The following is an 8238-nucleotide window of genomic DNA, read 5'->3' as shown; positions in this document are numbered from 1 at the left end:
TTTTAGCCTCACATATCAGACATAACACAGATATACAGGGGTTCACAATTGCTCACCAGGAATACAAAGCTACCCTGTACGCTGATGATCTTTTTCTCACATTAACAAGACCTCACAACTCACTCCCCCCCCTTGTTGAAACACTACATACCTACGGCACCTTTTCAAATTTCAAAATAAATATTACCAAGTCAGAATTACTCCCACTTGGGTTACAAGCAGAGGAAATCACTGCGATACAAACACTCGTACACTTTCGCATACAACTGCGCTCTATAAAATACCTCGGAGTTCATATTTCCCCCCATATACAAGTAACACTTGACACCAATTATAAAGTCATAACCGATACAATACAAAGCATGTTACAAACCTGGAGCAATAAACCAATCTCATGGTTAGGCAGAATTAATTCGGTCAAAATGATGCTCCTCCCCAAGATATTATATTTCTTTCAAACCCTACCGATTCCAATCCCCAAGTCTGTCATACACAATCTCCAAAAATCCTTCAGCTCCTATATATGGCAACATAAAAGACCACGGATAGCTACCGCCACCCTATATCGTCCTAAAGAATTGGGTGGCCTTGGGATCCCAAACCTCACTCAATACAGACTTGCCAGCTTCTATACCAAAATAATACATTGGTGCAGACACTCAGTACACAAAGAATGGGTACTTTTAGAACAATCACTATCTCATACTTCACATCTTAGCAGCAAGTGCTGGTTACCCCCATCCAAACGAAACTTACCTGCATGCCTACCAACAATTACTAGAGAAACTCTAAAACTGTGGGATGTATCCATTAAACAAAATAAACATATCTCAACAATACCCTCCCCGCTAACACCTCTTTGCGAAAATCCAGATTCCCCAATACCATTCCCCACCCAAATAACTCAAACACCCAACATTGCAAACCCTGCCTTACAATCATTCAAAATGGAAAAATCAAACCCCTAACTGAACTAACCCTCATCCTTGATAAAATACGCATAGAATGGTTTAGATACCATCAACTAACGGACTTTCTCACCAAACACCCACATAAGCCGCAACTTTTTCGCTCCCAGACTAGCTTCGAGGGCAGCTGCGTCCATGACACCCTTCAAAGGGGCTTTCTATCTTTTGCATATCAATTGCTTATACAACCAAACAGCATGTCCCTCCCCTCATACACGCAAAAATGGGAAGCAGAGATTGGCACTGCTCAATCCCTAAAGGAATGGCAAAACATCTTCTCCTACATGACAAAATCCGCTTCGTCCATTTACGTTCTGGAAATGAACGTTAAGCTACTATACAGATGGTATTACACTCCCCATCGACTACACACTATTTTCCCCACACACTCACCGGAATGCTGGAGAGGCTGCCAAAATATTAGCACCCCTACACACATATGGTGGACATGCCCAATAGCTCAAGTATATTGGGAAGCCATCAGAGTGGAATTCGAAAAGGTCTTATCTCTAAGCTTCAAGCTTGATATTTGGCTTTTCATCTTTAATAAATTTCCCAAAATAACATGCAAACTACGACTAGCCCTGCTGACTATCATGACAAACTCTGCAAAACGACTAATTCCCAAAAACTGGAAAGGTAGTACACTCCCATCTATCCATGTCTGGAGAGAAACAACCACCCAATCCCTCCAACTAGAAAAATATCGCTATTCCCGTAACAAACAGATAGCCGACTACCACTCGATATGCTTTTTGTGGGAGGAATACCTTAATCAGAAACCCCCCACATTCGAGACCACTGCCCTTATATCCCCCCCTCAAACTTAAAATTATTAACCACCCCTGAACGACGAACTACCATCCTAATCTGGACAGAAGGTCATTCCAATAGTCCGACAATCAATGACATAATAGTTTCTACTCTGCAGGAGCTGTATATTTATATTATTATTTACATTTGTATTGTTTACTGTAACTGTTCATTTATTTATGGGTTTTATTTCTCCCTCATCTAGTTCAAATAACTTACTTGTGCAACTTAAACTTGTTTATTTAATGATAAATATATCCACAACTTATTTTTGTTTACAAAACAAAAAAAAAATTTGTATCATAATCCAAGTATATGGAAACATTATTATCACAACGTTGCATATGTAACTGTTTCTATTTTGCATTGTATGCAGTGATTATATGTTATTCAATAAAGCTTTTGAAAAAAAATAAAAAATTATTTTGTTAGGTTCAATGTGTTTGGATTTTTTCAGAGATTTTTTAAATTTCTTGATTTTCGGAGAAGCCGAAGAATCTTCTGAGGAAGATTGAGAAAAATAATCCTCAGATTTTTCTGAATCAAAAGATGAATCAGAATTAATATCTGTCTCAGATCAAATCTCAGCATTGTCTTTATTGGCCAAGCCTCTCCCATCAGTAACCTCTTGGGAGTAGAGGATAAAGCAGGTGTTTTTCTTCCTTTCCTGCAAGGAACAGCATTTGAAGCAAGTTGACGAGACTTTTTAACTAGTTTCTTACTAGTTTTAATTGCACTTGAAACGGTTCTTTTCCTTTTTATAGCTTTTTTACAATTAAAATTTATTAAATAAAATTGTATACCTTCAGGATTAAGTGAAGGATTTAGTTCTGTAGATTGAGACATATTGAGCAAATCAATGTAAAATATTAATAACTATTAATAATAAAATTAGCTAATTAATATAAAATTATATAACACTAAAATACTTATTAAAAGAATGGCCCCAAAGAATGTGTTGGAAATATAATCACAATAATAAATATATAAATATATATAAAGAATGAAAACTGTTTTTTTTTTTAAAAAAAACAATAGTGTGAACAATGTTATGCAATATTATAACAGTAGATGGCAGGCAAAGACCGTGTATAATATAAAATACCAGTGAAACTTTCTCTTTAAGATCGCAACAAAGTTGCGACTGAACTGGCAGATAACTCAGCTGAGGTGAGGAGAAGAGGCGGGAACTAACGTAAGTGCGTAACAAGGATGACAGCACACCGCGCATGCGCAGAAGGGCTAAAGAATCCAAGATGGCGGACGTAAAAAGAAGATGCAACGCAACAATTAAAAACAAGAAATAAAAACTTAAAAGAGTAGCGAAACAGACCGGAAAGGTATAGCAAACATGGGGGCAAGAATAAAGATAAAAAATAACTATATCACCAACGAAAATTTTTAAATTGAGCAGAAAAAGAACAAAACGGAAAGGTAAAAGAATAAATAAGCACCATAAATATAACGATAATAAAATAAATAACTGCAATAAAATAAATAACAACCTAAAATAAAAAAGTAACAAAAATTGATAATAATTAATAAAATGTAACTTGGCTATAAATGACAAGTGGCATAAGAAAATATATGGCTAATAAAAAGATGAATTTCTGAGACAAAAGGACAAAATTCAAACCATTTAATAAAGTTATGATCAATACTTATCTTTCTGAAGCAGTAAAAGAAAGAGGACTGGTTTCTATATGTTGGACAGTTTATAGGTTATATTATCAATCTGATTGGTTACTTTGTGTTAGTCTAATCAGTTCTCCATTGCTATTGGTCACTGATCTGTACTCTGTTTTAACTGTCTTTTTCAAATATTGACAGTTATTTATATTATTATGTATACTTTTAAATACGGCATTTAAAGGGACAGTAAGGTCAAAACTAAACTTTCATGATTCAGATAGGGCATGCAATTTTAAACAACTTTCCTATTTACTTTTATCATCAAATTTGCTTTGTTCCCTTGGTGGTATTTTTAAAAAGCTAAACCTAGCTAGGCTCAAACTGATTTCTAAACAGTTGAAAACCGCCTCCTAGCTCAGAGCATTTTGAAAGTTTTTCACAGTTTGACTGTGCTAGTTCACATGTGTCATATGGATAACATTGTGCTCACTCCCGTGAAGTTATTTAGGAGTCTTCACTGATTGACTACACTGCATGTCTGTCAAAGGCACTTAGATAAGGAGGCTGTCTGCAAATACTTAGATACAAGGTAATCACAGAGGTAAAAAGTATATTAATATTACTGTGTTGGTTATGCAAAAATGGGGAATGGGTAATAAAGGGATTATCTATCTTTTTAATTAAGAAAAATTTTGGTGTAGACTGTCCCTTTAAGTAGTAAAGGAAAGAAAGCAAGAGTCTCTGGTCTTGTAATAAAATCCGTGGACTCGTATCTTTTAAAAGAAAGTCTCACTTTTGTCACAAGATTCACGTCTAACACCACGAACACTGGTAGAATTATGAATAAACATTGGTCAATCATGACCTCAGATCCAAAATTGATCTTCACTCAAGGTTTGAAACCGATGGTGGGGTACAGGAGGAGTACCAACTTACGGGACTTACTTGTAAAGACAGATCCAAAATTATGCTACCAAGAGCAATCTTCATGTAATGTAAAGGGATGCTATAAGTGCCTAGGATGCACAACTTGTAATGGCTTGATAGCTACTAAGGTATTCCAAACTAATCTAGCCCTTTTTGTCTTAAGACAGTGCTATGTTTTGTAAGCCCTCATTCAGTTTCCTAAACCCTCCATTTTACTTTTAAACATTGTTTTAATATTTGATATCAAGACTTTTTGAGAGCAGAAAGGTCTTGGTCTTAGATCACTTGAGTATAAACTAATTGGTACATGATCTGATAGCGTAATTGGGTAAATTAAGTTTTTTTTCAACATAGTTACATAACTATAAGTCTAATAAAAATAGATCAGTTCTCAAGTGGGTTTTGTGGGCTTTTGAGATGCATGTGTATCCCTTTTAATCGAAGTTCCTATTTCTCCAAATATCAGTAACCTCCAATAAGTTACATAAGGAATGAATGAAACATTATTGACTCTCTTTTATAGTTCCTCATATTTGGTTAATCCTTTGTTAGTTTATTTCTATCTAGAAGGGCCCTAGGTACCATATTAAAATATCCACCAATAATTAAATTTGTTTCTACATAATCTAATGACTTTTTGAGAGCAGAAAGGTCTTGGTCTTAGATCACTTGAGTATAAACTAATTGGTACATGATCTGATAGCGTAATTGGGTAAATTAAGTTTTTTTTCAACATAGTTACATAACTATAAGTCTAATAAAAATAGATCAGTTCTCAAGTGGGTTTTGTGGGCTTTTGAGATGCATGTGTATCCCTTTTAATCAGGGTTCCTATTTCTCCAAATATCAGTAACCTCCAATAAGTTACATAAGGAATGCATGTAACTTATTGACTCTCTTTTATAGTTCCTCATATTTGGTTAATCCTTTGTTAGTTTATTTCTATCTAGAAGGGCCCTAGGTACCATATTAAAATATCCACCAATAATTAAATTTGTTTCTACATAATCTAATGTTTTTTGCAAAAAGTATAGTATTGTCTTTAAAACAAAATAGCTACTCTTTTTCTCCTGCTCGTGCAGGGCGTCCCCCATTCCTTTCCAGAAGGTTTCACCCCCAAACAAGTACTATCCCTAGGTGCCTCTTCAAATTGCCAACAACATACTAAAAGAGCATCTTGGTCTTAGATCACTTGAGTATAAACTAATTGGTACATGATCTGATAGCGTAATTGGGTAAATTAAGTTTTTTTCAACATAGTTACATAACTATAAGTCTAATAAAAATAGATCAGTTCTCAAGTGGGTTTTGTGGGCTTTTGAGATGCATGTGTATCCCTTTTAATCGGGGTTCCTATTTCTCCAAATATCAGTAACCTCCAATAAGTTACATAAGGAATGAATGAAACATTATTGACTCTCTTTTATAGTTCCTCATATTTGGTTAATCCTTTGTTAGTTTATTTCTATCTAGAAGGGCCCCAGGTACCATATTAAAATATCCACCAATAATTAAATTTGTTTCTACATAATCTAATGATTTTTTGAGAGCAGAAAGGTCTTGGTCTTAGATCACTTGAGTATAAACTAATTGGTACATGATCTGATAGCGTAATTGGGTAAATTAAGTTTTTTTTCAACATAGTTACATAACTATAAGTCTAATAAAAATAGATCAGTTCTCAAGTGGGTTTTGTGGGCTTTTGAGATGCATGTGTATCCCTTTTAATCAGGGTTCCTATTTCTCCAAATATCAGTAACCTCCAATAAGTTACATAAGGAATGAATGTAACTTATTGACTCTCTTTTATAGTTCCTCATATTTGGTTAATCCTTTGTTAGTTTATTTCTATCTAGAAGGGCCCTAGGTACCATATTAAATATCCACCAATAATTAAATTTGTTTCTACATAATCTAATGTTTTTTGCAAAAAGTATAGTATTGTCTTTAAAACAAAATAGCTACTCTTTTTCTCCTGCTCGTGCAGGGCGTCCCCCATTCCTTTCCAGAAGGTTTCACCCCCAAACAAGTACTATCCCTAGGTGCCTCTTCAAATTGCCAACAACATACTAAAAGAGCATCTTGATCTCCTGCACCCTGCTAGTTCGGGAACCCTTTTAAGAAGCATCAGAGTGGGGCTCAATTCCAGTCTTGCGCTGAGTTCCAGAAGCCCGACTAGGCTAACAAGGTTTTGTCAGCCCTCTCTGTGAAACATTATTTAAACATTGATTTAGTATAGTTTATTGTAGTGAGATATTTTTCTGGGTGTTCCAGGGGAGTGTAGGTTAAACATTACGTAAGTGTAGGAGGTATTAGGGACTTAGCTGGGTGTTCTGGGGGGTGTGTTGGTTAGGCATGACAGAGGTGTAAGCGGTCAGAGGGAGTTAGTGTCAGGGTGCCAGGAATCAGACTGAGACAAGAAGTGCAAAAATAATCACACCTTTATTAATAACAAAAAAATAATAAAAAGTCCACAAGTCAAATAACAAGCCAGGAGTCAAAACCAGAGCTGGTAGTCAGACGAGCCGAGTCAGTCAGACGAGCCGGAATCAAGAACAAGGAAAACAGCAGAGTCAGGAACAAGCCAGGGATCAGGAACCAGGAAGGACGTCAGGCAGCCAGGTAATACACAGGAACTCTCACAAACAGGTCTGAGACAACGCAAAGGCAAAGCATACTGAACAGAGGCCCTTTAAATAATAAGTGACATCACAATTCTGAGACTGCATCCCGGGGATGAGTATAAACCACCCAAGGTCTGCCCCCGACAGGACCTTAGGTGTGAGCGTTTCCCGGCCGTGTAAGACAAGACTTCAAAAGGTGGCCCTGTAACCCACAATAGAGGCAGAGCCCCTCTCTCCTCCTAAAGGCCCTCTCCGCCACGGAGAGATGCGTGAATCCCAAATGCATCGGCTCAGCAGTACCTGGTGACTCGGGACCAGGAGGCATGGGAGGAGAGGGAGGCATGGGTGGGAACGAACATGTAGGAGACAACGGAACAGGAGGCTTCCGCAAGCGCTCCTTGAAAGAGGGCCTCTCTCTGAGTCTGATGTCAATTAGGATAAAAAAAGACACCAATGCCTCGAGATCCTCTGGTAAATGTCTGGCAGCAACTTCATCTTTAATCGCATCAGAGAGCCCATGAAAGAAGGCGGCAACAAGGGCTTCATTGTTCCAACCAACCTTTGCGGCAAGCGTAAAGAACTCAATAGCATACTGAGCAACAGATCTTGTACCTTGCTGAATGGACATGAGTCGTTTAGCAGCAGGGGAGGAGCAAGCCGGAACATCAAATACCCTTCGAAAGGAAACCACAAATTCAGGGAAATTTGAAATTACAGGTTTATTAGTCTCCCACAAGGGATTAGCCCAGGCAAGAGCTGTGTCATAAAGTAACGAGATGAGAAATCCCACCTTAGCTCTGTCAGAGGGAAATGCCTGAGGTAACATCTCAAAGTAAATGCCCACCTGGTTCAAAAACCCTCTGCACTGAATAGAATCGCCTCCATATCGCTGAGGTAGAGGTGCAGAACCGGACATGCTCCTGGTAGGACTAGGTGCAGCAGCGGAAACAGGAGCAGCCATAACTTGTGGGACACTTTGGACAAATGTGCAGTGCGAGTCAGCAGGGTTTGCAGGGCTAGTGCAAATTGATCCAAGCGGTGATCCTGTTCATCCATCCTGGAAATGATGGCAGGTAAAGGTGGATTAATAGCACCATCAGGATTCATGGCCTTTGCGTAATGTCAGGGTGCCAGGAATCAGACTGAGATGATAAGTGCAAAAATAATCACACCTTTATTAATAACAAAAAATAATAAAAAGTCCACAAGTCAAATAAGCCAGGAGTCAAAACCAGAGCTGGTAGTCAGACGAGCCGAGTCAGGAGCCAAAGCGA

This window comes from Bombina bombina, chromosome 7, assembly GCF_027579735.1.
Source record: "Bombina bombina isolate aBomBom1 chromosome 7, aBomBom1.pri, whole genome shotgun sequence".
NCBI lineage: Eukaryota > Metazoa > Chordata > Amphibia > Anura > Bombinatoridae > Bombina > Bombina bombina.
Note: the sequence above shows the minus strand (reverse complement) of the source record.